Genomic DNA, 14,616 nt, shown 5'->3' on the forward strand with positions numbered 1-14,616 from the left:
CATGTAAAGCAACCATAAACACATGAAAAGACCTAGGTTTACAATTTATGATTAAAACTCTACTATCTACACAATATACATAGACATAAAATGTAAAAACTTAAATATCTTAGAAACAGTAGCCAATCAGTTGTTTTAATTGTCATATTTGAATTCAGCACATCAAAATACATAATAAATAGCACATTTTATCTCCGAAGCAGTCTTTATAACAAACTGTAATTTTTCAGAAGCTATAATATGGCCACGTTTGGGTGGAATTTCACAGGACCAGCATTTCTGACAACAAGGTAACCCTCCCTCCCAGCCACATTTCATGTCCCTGCTCCAAAACATGGAGATGCTAGGGTTTCTCAATGAAACCATTGTACAAATTCAAATTATTTTAACATGGGCAAGACACCGTGTTTTCCCCTTACCTTGTTCTAGAACATGGCTGAATTGTGTTTGCTGAAACTTAATAATAACAATAATATAAGGAGCCTGAGGCACACACCAAGCATGGCAAATTTCAGCCTGAAAAGTTAAATTTTGGCAAAGCTATAAGTAATTAAAAACATGGTCTTACCATGAAAAATGTTAGGCAACCTTAACTAGAGGCATTGCTAGGAGTGCTACCTTTGAGACAAATTCAGTTATTAGTCACATGCATACAGCTCTTATTGACTTCAAGATGAGTCTTGTTTACACATACATGGGCAGAATTTGGCCATCTGCTGTTAAAAGAGAAAAATGAAGACATGCATGTAGACATGGGAGTTTTATTTCAGTCAGCCATGCCCACTGTACTCACAAAGCACTTAATACTGCTTTCCACCTCCCTCCTCATTGCTTATGACAGCAGCATCACTGCACAACCTTTTCCTTATGCCTTTCTCCCTTTGGTAGTTAGGGCCTAATCCAACTCCTATTGAAGTCAGTGGGAGTTTTGCCATTTACGTCATTGAGATCAGGAGCAGGTCCCTGGAGTCAATGTCTTTCCAACACACTCTGTGAATATGATGGGAAATATACCCCTTACTCTTACCTCCAAAATCATACTTAACGGCTCTATTATTATTAATTATTATTATTTTATGCAGTGGGGTCCAGAGACAAAAAACATTTCCTGACTCACAACTTTAAGAAAAGAAATTCAAGAGATTTATGATGTGCATTAATGTGTGTTATTGAAAGAAGCCCAATCCCCGTTTTGCAGGGATGTCTTGGTGTACATGACGTAAATAATGAAGAATTTTTAAGGTGCTCTTGAGATGTGTAATTTTTATTTTCATTTTTTAGATGAGAGTTTTCCAAATTGTGCTCTTTTGAGCACTGACTGGTCACATGGTGCTGACTAACCTGGTTTCCACTTGAGAGAAACAAAACAGATGGAAGGGGGGCAATGAAATGAAGAGCAGAAGTAGACACTGTGATTAACGTCTCAAAAAGGACAAAATACTTATTGCACTAAAGGCGGCTTAAAAATACCTAAATATTGTAATATTGTCCTAATATTTTTCAATGCAAACTATTGCTGTGTTTGCCACAGGAACATTATGCAATTGTGGATGGGAGGGCAGACAGTCTGGCGATGGTGCATGGGAGGGGAAGAGATCTGGGTGACGGTGAAATGAGGGAGGAGATGGCCATGAGACAATCTCTCGATTAAGATGTGCTTCACACTAGGAAATATTTGGTTTGTACAAAAACTTGATTAAAAAGAAAAGGTAAACAAGAGCATGTTGTAATCAACCGTTTTCCCATTTGCTTGGTGAAAAATCAGCTGCGCTTCCTTGTAATTTGCTAAATCTTTGAAATGTTTACCCTAAAAGATTAACTGAATCAGCAGCCCCACTGCATAGGCTGAATAGAAGCAGAACTGGTCTGCTTAGCTGGAAAAGCTGCTTTTAAATCCAAGGTGATAGAGGAAGAAGGTGACATGGCTCAAAAATACCAGTCTCCACAGTACTAAAAAGCCTGAAGGCTTTCAGAAAGATTAATTTCCCAAAGAAAAGAACACCACACCCATGCTGCTCCTTGAAAGAAGTGATGATAATACTGTTATAACATTATTCCCAGGGAAGCTGAATCTATAAAGCCTGCCAGAATTCAGTAATGACTTTATGGAACCAACAGATGAAAAAAAGACCACAGGAATCATCTACCTTCTTTGTTCACAGAAAAATAAAATTATAGAATAGAGGCTTAGTTCATAGACTGTACTTGAAACAATTAGGCCATCTAACCAGCAGTCTTCTTCTCCCAGATGGAAGAAATGAAAAAGTAACTGTGCTGCTGCATTTTAGGTGAAAATGCCCAAAATGAGTCTGACAAACTGTTCTGTGCTATCACGCTTCAGAGCTAAACGCACTAAATCTTGCAAGGCATAAATGCAAACAAATCTTTGCACGTTACAAATTAGTTTTCTTTTACTATTGACCTTCCTTATACTGGATCTGTTTGAGTGCTTATGGAGTAAGCCCATTACTGCTTTTCAACCACAGAGTGATTACAGATCATAATTGTTCATATGTATCATAATCAGACAAATTCAAGTAGTAAGACACGTAAGTCTTTTGCAGTCTTGGGTCGTTATAAATCAGATGCTGTTATAATCAAGACACCGATGGCTTGGATGATTTTAACCATCCCAAGAGTGCAAATACCACCTTGAAATGCACTTCTCAGTGCTCTTGTTGTTGGTGTAAAATGAAATTACCACACAGAAATGAAGAGAGGGGGCTGGGTGGCCAACCCTCCAGGATTGTCCTGGAGTCACCAGGAATTAAAGATTAATCTTTAATTAAATATTATGCCATGTGATAAAACCTCCAGGAATTCATCCCACCAAAATTGGCAACCCTAGAGAGGTCAGAACTGCATATTTTCTTCTAGATGTTGTAAACATGAGTGTGAACTCACTGGCATCAAGTCAGAAAGCTCCAATTTTATTCCACATGCTAAAATTATTTCATATTTTACTAATCAGATGCATGTTTGTGCTGAAATGGCAGATGTGCTACAAAGAGAGAAATCAGTAGCGTCTCAGATTCTTAATGAAACATAATACTGGGAGCAGTAGGAGGTTTGGTGTAGATGCAGTGTGGTCCAGGCCTGTGTACTGAGAGACACTGGAGCACAGCTGTTCTGTCACATGTCACAACATCATGACACTACACCAGGGGTGGACAAATTATGGCCGATGGGCCAGATGCAGGGGGAGGGGATAGCTCAGTGGTTTGAGCATTGGCCTGGTAAACCCAGGGTTATGAGTTCAATCCTTGAGGGGGCCACTTAGGGATCTGGGGCAAAATCAGTACTTGGTCCTGCTAGTGAAGGCAGGGGGCTGGACTCAATGACCTTTCAAGGTCCCCTCCAGTTCTAGGAGATAGGCTATCTCCATTAATATTTAAATTTAAAAACTTTAAATCCCACTCCTGCTGGGGAGCGGGGTCTGGGGCTTGTTCTGCTCTGGTGCTCCAGCCAGGGAGCAGGATTGGGGGCCACTCCACAGAGCTCCTGGAAGCAGCAGCATTGCCCTTCTCCAGCTCCTACGCGTGGGGCAGCCAGGGGGCTCCGCTCTGCATGCTGCCTCCACCCCAAGTGCTGCCCCACAACCAATGGGAGCTGCAGGGACAGTGCCTGTGGACGGCCACATCTCCATGTAGGAGCCGTAGAAGGGACATGCCGCTGCTTCCGGGAGCCACTTGAGGTAAGAGCTGCCCAGAGTCTGCACCCCTGAGCCCCAACCCTCTGCTCCAGCTCTGATCCCCCTCTCACTCTCCAAACCCCTCAGTCCCAGCCCAGAGCACCCTCCTACACCCCAAAATCTTCATCCCCTGCCCCACCCCAGAGCCCCCACCCCAGCCTGGAACCCCCTCCCACACTCTGAACTCCTCATTTCTGCCCCCAAGCCCAAGAGCACTCACCTCTCCCACACCCCAACCCCAATTTTGTGTGCATTCATGATCCACCATACAATTTCTATTCCCAGATGTGGCCCTCGGGCCAAAAAGTTTGCTCACTCCTGCACTACTCCACCATCATGATGCTGTGATGCAAATGATTAACCTGAGGCCTTTATAGGCTTAGTGCATCCCTGCTGGGAAGTCTGAAAAGTAAAACAAGACTCAGGGAACTCCTGGATATGAGAGAGTGGGCCAGAGCTGCAGATTTGTTTTAAAATTAAGCCTTGTATATTATACTGGGCAGTTCATGCATGGTCTAGGGGATGCTAACATGGCTAAAATTCTATTGTTTGGTTTTGATGATGTCACATTTTTTTACACATCAGTATGACGCTTTGGGGTTCATCCAGGCCATTAAGGGGTTCAGTCAACACCTGCCTTGAACTCTGCATGCCAAGAATGCTATGCTCACAGTCCTGACACCAACAACCAGCATACAAGTCACACCCTGGCTCCCTCCGCTCAGTTACTCTTTGCAATGGGGACCTCAACAACTCTTCTTGCCCTGAGTTCTCTCCCCAAAATGTGTTTCTGCAGCGCACAGCCCCTCTTACTGTAGCACTCACAAAACATTATCATCTTTGCTGCTTCTCTAAAGAGACAGCACACAGCAGCCTGTTAATTTAACTGGGGTTAACACACCCTTCCCTTCCATCACAGGACTGAGTTGGATTGTAGTAAAAATAAAACAAGTTTATTAACAAAAGGACATAGGCTAAAGTGGTACCAAGTAGAAGTAATAGGCATCGAAATGGTTACAAACAAAGAAAATATGGTACTTAGACTGAAACTCAACTTAATAAACTAGAATATTTTGTTTAAAAATGTTTTCACTATAGTCATTCTTCCAGCATGGCTGGCTAGTCCTTAGCCAGAATCCAAACACAGCTCAGTTTCTTTGTCCCCTTAGCTGAAGGACAACTTTAGGGTTCTCTCCCCCTCTCTTTATAGTCCAGGAAACCTTTGAAATGTATTCTACTGAAGTGTATCTTTTCCCTGCTGGATGTAGCGCCATAAGGCTTCTCACGCACTTGTGATTTTTACAGTGCAAATGATGATCTTCCTGCAGTTTCCAATACAAATGAATAGTGCACTGTCCTTGGCCACAGCTGGCTTGAGATGTCGGCCCTTTTCCTTTGTCTGGAAAAACCTGTTTATCAGTTTCCCCTGAGATGCCTGGTTTAACCACATTTTGGTCACAAATGGCCAGCACATCTATATAATTCTATGTAAGTTAACTATACGTACATCATGCAAGAATATTAATGACCAGTGAGTTATTAGTTTTCCAATGCTATATTACATGCCACCTTTTGGATAAATATTGACAACAGTATGTGAGGTGTACTGAGCTGTTCAGGCCACCTGAGACTCGCTGCTACTTATCAGGGAGCTTTATGCCAGCTGGCACTGCGGTGCTCTAAGGGTCGCAGTCAGACCCCCACAATGAATAGACTTACAGTACTATCAGAGCTGGCCTATTTATATCTTCCTAATTAGTCATTCTTGTCTACAAGTGGACACCACCTCCTTAAGTAGAAAATTAATATAAACTCAAATGAATTCTACCATTAAAATTATTGCTAAGCATGAAACATAGTCTTGTAATTGAACAAAAAATTAATCATGAATTTGTTTGTAACATTATCTGACAAATGGAATAGATTTATTTGTAAAATTCCTATGTCAAAAAAGTTTCTTTAAATATAAGTATTTTATATGTCAGATTTGAAGTCCCTGTTGGATCTACAAATTCAAATGATCCCAAATTTTCAAAGTTAGAAGCGCACAATTATTTGCACATGCTACAAATGCCTGCTGTAGGGGGCGAGGAGCTTGGGGTGTAGGAGGGTGCTCCGGGCTGGGACCGAGGGGTTTGGAGGGTGGGAGGGGGTTCAGGGCTGGGTCAGAGGGTTGGGGTGCAGAAAGGGGTGCAGGCTCTGGGGTGGGACTGGGGATGAGGGGTTTGGGGTACAGAAGGGTGCTCTGGGCTGGGATCAAGGGGTTTGGAGGGGGATCAAGGCTGGAGCAGGGGGTTAGGGCTCAGGGGTGCAGACTCCAGGCAGCGCTTACCTCAAGCGGCTCTTGGAAGCAGCGGCATGTCCCTTCTACGGCTATGCATGCATACCTCATTTGTACAAACATAGGCAATTTTTGCATGCAAAAATTCATTGTTTGCAAATAACTGCATAAGTCAAACTTTGCAAATCTGGGCTCTGAATAGCTCATATTGTGCTCATGAATAAAGGATGTTAGATTTGACTAGGAGTTAGCCAGTGTTCAGATGGGAGAGCTTCTAACTAGGGTGACCAGAGTCCCAATTTTATAGGGACAGTCCGATATTTGGGGCTTTTTTTAATATGGGCTCCTATTACCACCACCACCACCCTCTCCCAATCCCGATTTTTCACACTTGCTATCTGGTCACCCTACTTCTAACTGGTGTTATGTGTAATAACATTTTACTTTGATTTCTAAGATAGAGGTGCATCAGGTTGTGTTGTGTTAAGTTGTGTCATGATGGCTGAGATTGCTTTAGATTTATTCATAGTACAATCTAATCCTTTAAAAACTTACAGTATAAATTCTTAAATATGGACATCTTGGATTTGATCCAAATTGCCTGTGGCAGATGGAATTCAAGGAAATGAACAATGTAACCTACAAAATGGCATATCTTCCTGGAGGGCTACATTAGTTTCATAGAATACAACAGATTGTAAAAATACATTAGGGAAAAGGCAGCTTCTTGGTGCTGGCTACAGGCAGCCTGGTTGCAGGTGCAACTTCACTAGTTTAAATGGAATAGAATCATGTGACAGCAAGTAAAAGCCATCCTGTACCATCTTTAGGAGAGCCTGCAGCCATGATACTCCACACCCCTGTGGCTCCCATAAGGGGAGAGCCTGTCTTGCTACACAGCAGAGGTGGGGCTTCTGTGAGTGAAATCCAAGCTGAGTTTTCCCCTTCAACTGAGAGAGGTGCTTCCAGCTGAGCCTAGTTAGGCTGGGGAGGTAGAAAGTACTGGCTTGAAGCCAGGATGGGGGTGTTCTAGAATCAGAAGAGCTGCTCTGTTTGTTTATATTGGTTTTGTGTTTGCAGATAGTTCTGGAGTTGGAGTTTAAGGATTTTAGCTGCACTCAGTATTGCCATCCACATGTGTTCAAACAGTCTGAGTCAGGCCCCACAAAATGATGAGACTGGTTTTAAATCATTACATTTTTGAAAACATGTTGGGTTATTTTTACCTTCTGCCCTCTGAACCTTCAGGAGTTAAATTTTGAAGCTTTTGTTCACTGCACTAAGGGCTAGAAACTTACTTTACAAACCAACCCATGCCACTGAGATTCTTATGTCATAAAATTATTCCAGGAACTTGGGCTCTAAGAAAAACTCCAAATATCCTGAGAGCTGGCAAATGTGCAAGAATTTTATTTCACAAGAACTCTGTAAAAATAAACCAGAAACCCTGGAGAGATTGAATTTAAGCAAAACACAATCCTGTGAAGTTTCTCTCCACCTGCGCAGACCTTGTGTTTTGCCCAAACCCTGCCACAAACTCACGCTAGGTTTGGATATAGCCCAAAGCATCTGAGGAATCCAGAGACCCATGATTAAAAGTTTTTTGTTGTTTTTTTTAAATAGCACCCCAGTCGTGGACCAGGACCCCGTGGTGCTAGGCGCTGTAGAAACAGAGAACAAAAAGATGGTCCCTGTCCAAAGGTTCTCTGATCTAAGTAAGTATATAATCTTTTATATTCCATTCTCCTTCCACTGTGAACTATTTTAACAAAGATACATTGAATAAACTGCCCCAAATTGGATTTTAAAATGATTTTTGTTCTCATTCAATGTAAAAGTAAAGAGGCATATGTGACCAACAATAAATTGTTGTGTGTGCCAATAAGGGTACCTCTCAAAGGTGTGACTGGCCACTATAAAGCCTAACCACCCCTTTAATCCCATAATACCTCAAAATAGTCTCTTTGCCCCTCTTTATGGCAGTGACATAGGCTCAGGGATATTTTTTGGTTTTGGGTCTCTTCTCTCAGAGCACATATCACCCCATCAGTCAGTGAGTTTTCTTCCTTCTCATTTATTTTCTGCTGCTGAATAGCTGAGGACCATGGAGATTGTCGTGGAGACTGAGGTAGAAGAGAGCATTTTGACACTGAAGGAAATATAATTATTTAAAAAAAAAATTCAGAAGTTGCCAGAATCCTTTAGTATCCAAAATAATCTGTATTTTGCTACTTTGAATGCAAACAGTCAACAGTTTTGGGTATCAGTGTTCCTGAGCAAATCCAAAACAAAAACTAGAAGGCCAAATACCCCTTCCTGCAGAGGCCCTGAGAGGAAAGAAATGCTTTAAGATCTGCCTCACAGAGTTTTCTGTATATTGTTCACTCTAAGGTTTGGGAGATTGTAGAGTTTGGAAGGGGCGATTGCTCTCAGCCTCACAGAGCATGGAGAGTAGGGGTTTGCAGAAGCCAGGGTGTCACCGAGTTCCCCCATACCTGCCTAATAGCACCCATAGAATGCTGCTGGTATACCCACAGTTACCAAGGAACAGTGCCTTTGAGTACAGCCTCTCCACCTCTGCCCCTTTGGCACCTTGGCTGAGGGTCTCTTGCTGGGGGCAAGGAGTGAAGGGGAAAGTTTAGTGGCAGTGGCATGCCCTGGCCCCTCCCCCACCCATACAGACAAGAGAAGAACTGCCCACAGAGCATCCCTGCCCTCCCCCTTGGCACGCTGAAGGGGACATTCTGGACCATGCTGGTTTGGTGAGCTTCGGCCTCATCACATCCCTGAGGTGAGCCCCAGCAGCTGGCTCTAAATACCTGTTCTGGTTTATTGCTCCAATAAACATTGCAGATAAAAATGCTTTACAGAAGCCAAAAGGTTATTGCGTAATAAAGCAAAATTATTAACCCTTGACATGCAGCACAACAGCAGGTACTGCCCTACAACTTCACAGCCTGAGGTCAATTCCTATGTGTGGGGAGAGAATTTGCCTGGAAGGACACAGATAATCACCTTATTTTGGCAGTAAAGCCCAGCTTTGAAGGCTCAAAGAGAGCTTCCCCTCTTCCCCCCCGCCATATTCATGTCTTTCCGGGGAAGGGGAAGCATCAGAAACTGAGTCTGCTCCCCCCCTCTCCCAGCCAGACTGAGATAAGAGTGGTGATGAGGGTTTTATATGAGAGCTTAGATATAAAAAGAGCTTATGATGTCAATATGAAACAGGAAAGAAATTAACACATTCATGACCAGGACAAACTAAACAGGCCACCGAGTTTTGTTTTTGCTGTTGTGAGACTTGATTTCCTTCTCCCTCCTCCACTTGTTTTCTCAACCTGCCACCTCAAGTACCCTCCACCAGAAACCTTCCCACCTTTCTTCCTCCCACATATCCAGCCAGTCTTGTGGATGAGGAGGGAGAGAGGGGATAGGCCACAACAAAACAGAAGCCACCTAATTACACAGGGAAAATAAAAAATGCAGGGACAGTAAATGCTGGCTAAACAGTAAAAGGCCTGGGACGATACCAGGCAAAGAAACCTGGACAGTGTCCACTTCTTGCACTATCTTGTTTTTCCTAGAGATACACCACCTTCCCCTCTTATCACAGAGACCTCACACAATCTCCTTCCCTTCACTGCTTCAAATTCCCTCACCAGAGACATCTCCCACCTACTTGCCTTGCTTTATCCTTTCTTTCTTCATCCACCACCAGAGTACTCCCTTCCCATTGCCTTGTTACACTCAGTTGGGCTGAACAGTAAGAGACCCATCCACCATACTGATTCTTGTTTCTCCATCTGTTTCTCTTCCTGCCCCCTCCACCCAACCTGCTGCCAAAACACCCCTTCCCCAATATTGCACATTCCACCAGGCTATCTTGAATTTCCCCTTATTTACTGGTGCTTCTTAGTAGTGGGTTTGGAGCAGGTCTGCATTGCCTAGAGTCTAGACAACAGAGAGAGCAGTAGGCTTGATGGCTGCTTTCTGAAATCACCAGAGAGGGCAGTCTTTGACCCGAGTGTCAAAAAAACAGCTTCAGATAAGGGGAAGCCTTTTGCAGGTGAGAGGCCTTTGTGAAGAGGAGAGAATGAGAGAGAGAGAGAGAGAGAGCTAGCTCCAGGAGTTTGGCTAAGTATCTCAAGTTCAGCATGTTTATCCAAAACACCCCCCAGACTTCTAGGATTGAATGTCTTTGTGGGTATTTGCAATGTTGACACTGGGATGTGCGTTCTTGTATTAGTTTTACAGCTGATTTTGTGCGGCTTTTGCATGCATTTTTACAGTATGGAGCTAGGTTTTATAAGTGTTCTCTTACCATATGTGTTTCACAATATTGAGTCTGAGTGTTGTGCATTTTCTTAAATGAATATTGACTGGATGGTTGGATATTGTTCACTTATGTATTTTTGCAATATCAAGGGCTGGGTTTTGTGGTTTTTCTTATGGACTCTTGCGAGCTAGAGGCTACGCTTCATGTGCCTGGTTATATTTTGGCAGTTCCAATGCTGATAAATGTCTACTTTTAAACCACTTTGGTTCAATGAAGATTTTTCCACAAAGTGAAAATGACCTCTAGAAAATAAGTTTGTGATAGAAAAATCATTTTGATTTGTGCCCATTTTGTCCACTGCTGACTAGTTTATTCACTGTGTTGGCCATGGTCGGGCCCTATTTTTGTCATTCTTTTTGAGCCCCTGATAATTACAAGATTCAAATTAAACTAAAATTCACCAGACCTCTTTTCCCCAATTTCTTAGGGGAGTTAGCCCTAGGGGTGGGAGGAGCACTAGCCAGAATGTCCACTGGGCCAGCTGGATATTCCTTCTCCTCCTCCTCCTCCTATTCAACCCTACTCCTCTGAATTTACTAGGAGATTCCTGTTTCTAATCCATGCATGCAAAGCTGCTGTGTATTTCCTTCTTTACAGCCTTTAGAGACACGAAAGCAGCAGGTGTTTCCAAATCATATTTTCCAGCCTGTGTGAGAATAGGGAGCAATAATGCCCCAGATAGCAGCAATCCCTCTGTGCCCGGGTACTCACACTTTGCTCTCACAACCATCACTGTAATCACTCCTCCCCCTCCCACCTTATTCTCCTCTCTTCCCTCCCCACCTTATTTCCCCCCCCCCCGCTCCTCCTCTTCTTTTGTGACCCCCCCACCATCTGCTCCTCCTTCTGACCCCCCCCCCTCCATGCTTCCTTATCCTTTGCTGAGTTGCTAGCTCTGCACAGGCCCAGTCTCTCTAATCAGATGAAGCAGCAGGATTATCTCTCTCCCTCCCTCCCAGGCTCCATTTTGTTTCTTCTTTAGTCATGGGGGGTGGGGAGAGAGGGGGCAGGAAGAGGCGTCACCTGTAGAGGCAAAGGAAACTGCATCCCTTAATCCCTTCTCCATTTGTTTTGATGGTCTTCACTCCCCATTCCTCTCTCCCCCCTGCACGCACCTTGTTACCAACAGGAGGAGGAGCAATCTGAGTTTCCAGAGGAAACCTAAACTCTCATGGCTTTGGTTTTCTCATTTAATTACTGAGCATCTTTTGAAATCACCCCCCAGGTAACCTGGACTGGCAAACTGGATGTAAAACCTCTCTGAGTAGGGGGAAGGTAAGGACCACAGGAGGAACATGTTCTCTTATCTTCTATTACAATGAGATCTTTTCATTTTAAAGGCATGTCTTGGAGAATAACAAAGCAAATTGTATGGAAGTGAGAGGAGCTGCAAAGAGACAGACCCAGAGTTCTGTGAGTATTGTGCTGTGGGCTGATGATAGCTGGACTCTGGGAGGGAGAAGTAAAATCCAGTGATTACAACTGAAATAGTAATTAATCTTCAGAGTTTTATTTTTTCCTAAAAAGAGAGGAGGACCTCTCAAAGGTGGCATTTGTTTTGAGTTTTAAACAGATCTCATCCAGCTCTGCAAAAGGTGATTCTCTTTCCATGTTAAATGCCTGAAAGATCTTACTAAAATGTGTGTCTGTTTGTCCTTTAATCTCTGTGTGTGCTATGGTATTTTGTAGAGATTTTAGAAGAAAATAAATATATTAGGTGTTTCTCCCCCCAACCCTTTGGGTTGTAGGGATGCTCAGCTGCTGTATCCAACTCTGTTGTGTGTGTTTTGCTGTTTTGGTACCAAAAAGGCTCTGCTAAAAGGAAGAGGAGATAAGTCGTATAGTGGTTTTACTAACTCTTAGTTCTTGCGTGTTTTTGCTGTAATATTCCATCAGAGAACAACATTCCCAGCACTGTAACACGTGGTCATCGCATACATTTTTGATGCTGTCAGCAAATTAGCACACAACAGCAAATGCAACCTGAAAAATATCACTGCTCCACACTTGCATTATACCATTGTTCTAAATGATGTTATAGGCTTTATTTTCTCTGTTGCTGCCCTAGGTAAAGGATCCATCACTGCTTCAGTGGTATCTTTTGTCTTCAGCTGTTTAGAATCACTGACTAAAAATTTGCTCTGAGCTGTAACCTGGTTTGCAAAAGTCTCAACCCAGGTACAAATTGATTTAACAAAACTCAGATGGGGGGCAGTTATTTTGCTGTGTTGAAGTCCAAGACTGCAATAGGGAATTGTTTTGTGTGCATCATCTAGCTCATAAATTCCCATGTTAAAATTAAAAATTTGTACTCTGTGCATTTTATGGATTAGGGGAAAGAGATGAAGAGAAACAAGCAGGTTATTTTTATTTAGAGGATTGTACACATGAAATAGTGACTGGGAAGAGAGAGTCATTGTATAAGAACTTATTTTTTTAAAACATGGAGAGGTACACGAACAAGGCAGAACATATACTGTAAATACAAAAATAACTATTTGTCAATAATCTATGTATTAAACAAAGTAATCATTTGATGCAAAACACCAGTTGCTCTATTGTGCCTACCTGCAAAGGTGATGGTTAAGGTCCTGAGCCTGTGAACACTTAGGCATAAACTTAACTTTAAGAACTTGTGTAATCCCATTGGATGTTAATCACGTGACTAAACATTTTCAGGATTAGGGCAACAGTTTGCCCAATGGTCAAAGACCTCTGAAATAAAACAAAACAGGATTTAAGAAGTGTCTTTTTAATTTTTATTGTTTATGTTCTGGCTTTTGTTGACTTTTTTAAGCCATAGTGCTCTGTGTGTTCTTTTCATTAAGATGTATTTTGTTACTACTCTCAGGGGAATTGTAGCTAAGATTTAATTTCTTATTTGATAATTGCCTACAAATGCTTAAACATTAAGAGCAATCACTTGTACATAATGTCCTTGGGTTTTTTATTTGTGCTTGTTAATAAGATTATTCATTCTTTAGATAATAGTGCCAGGTTAAAGCATCAGAAACATATTTACTCTTTTTACAGTAAGCTAAGTTTTTGTTTTCAAATAATCAAAATCAATTTGAAAAATAAAAGCTGGGTGGGGGCGGGGGAAGTGGGGCATGTAGGCAATATAAATAATCTTCCTTATCACTCTGTACAGTTTAAAGCTTAATTTTGCCTCTGTCAGCAGCTATGATAAAATAGCACAAATCAGGTGTAGCTTTAAAATGTCCAGATGGGCAGAGGCATTTGGTGCATTAATGAGATGATGTTACACCTGTCTGCATGCTGGGTTAGTTCTGTGCAGAACAGCAAAGGGTTTCCTCCTCTTTCCCTTTCTGATAACTCCTTTTTTTTTTACATAAACAAGTTGCATTCTCAGCTGCCATTCCCTGTAGTTAAAATCTTAAAAACAAATCTCTTATATCACAACATGTAAAGCATCACTTAAATCCTCTACAGCAGGGAGATTCCAGAGATAAAACTAAAACTTTAGTTTAAGGCCGCCTTCTTGTGCTTGAACATTACAAAATGTTCAATAATACACGGCATGAGAGATCACTCAATCCAAAGAGACATCTTCCAGTAATTACAAACAACATGGTGAATTGAAGATACTACATTAAGTCTTAACTCTGTTTTGTTTTCCCCTGGTTTTTATTGGTTTAAGGGGTACCTTTGAATTAAACATTGTATTTTTATTTGTGGTTTGTTTTGTTTTGATTTTTTGCTTATTGTCACAAGATCAGTGTAATTGTAAGAAGTTAGAGGAAAAACTATTTCTCTTTTTCATTTTGCTTGGTGCATTTGACAACAGTATGTGTATAGTCAGTTTTATTTTTCCTTATACAATCAGTTTCCTCTTTTGTGTGAGTGCTTTGCACAGCAGTAAGGGACGCTAAAATAGAAAAAGACGTGATTGTAAAACTACGAAAATTGGCAGGTGGACTTTGAAGAGCAGAAATGTGGACTTAGATATTATACTGATGGCCACTCTAGAAAACCATACGATAATAAATAATGCCTGACACTGCCTCCAACTTCATATTTTTAAATTTGATTTGAGTTCATGTGGACAGTCTCCCTTGAAGTTAGATATTGAGTACATATGGAGTAGTTGCATGTGATCATCGAGGCTGTGGTTTAAAATTTTGGCATATAATAGACTGAAACATGTCACTAATCTTATGTAGCTGTCCTAATATAGATTCACAGTGTACGCTGCTGGTTCTTTTGAAGCTATTATGATGTATACCAAAAAGGTGTATGTATAAATCTTGCATACATTATAGCAAATCTGTGCCAGTTATGTGAAAGGGG

The 14,616-nt window shown here is 41.8% G+C and overlaps 1 protein-coding gene across 8 annotated transcripts in view; it reads left to right on the plus strand.

Annotated features, from left to right (window-relative positions):
- The first annotated feature begins 6,817 nt into the window (after nucleotides 1–6,817).
- GPRIN2 (G protein regulated inducer of neurite outgrowth 2) overlaps nucleotides 6,818–14,616 on the plus strand; it is a 36,530-nt gene continuing 28,731 nt past the window's right edge. Inside the window, exons 1-3 of one of the 8 annotated variants that reach the window (XM_039546345.1) lie at nucleotides 6,818–6,877; nucleotides 7,596–7,687; nucleotides 11,646–11,718. The gene's annotated coding sequence lies outside the window, so the exon portion shown is untranslated. Of the gene's footprint in view, nucleotides 6,932–7,595; nucleotides 7,688–10,120; nucleotides 10,170–10,989; nucleotides 11,009–11,252; nucleotides 11,581–11,645; nucleotides 11,719–12,368; nucleotides 12,484–14,616 lie in introns of those variants that run through there. The other 7 variants (XM_039546346.1, XM_039546347.1, XM_039546349.1 and 4 more) reach the window with 7 other exon arrangements.

Source organism: Mauremys reevesii, linkage group 7 (assembly GCF_016161935.1).
Source record: "Mauremys reevesii isolate NIE-2019 linkage group 7, ASM1616193v1, whole genome shotgun sequence".
In the NCBI taxonomy this organism is placed as follows: Eukaryota; Metazoa; Chordata; order Testudines; family Geoemydidae; genus Mauremys; species Mauremys reevesii.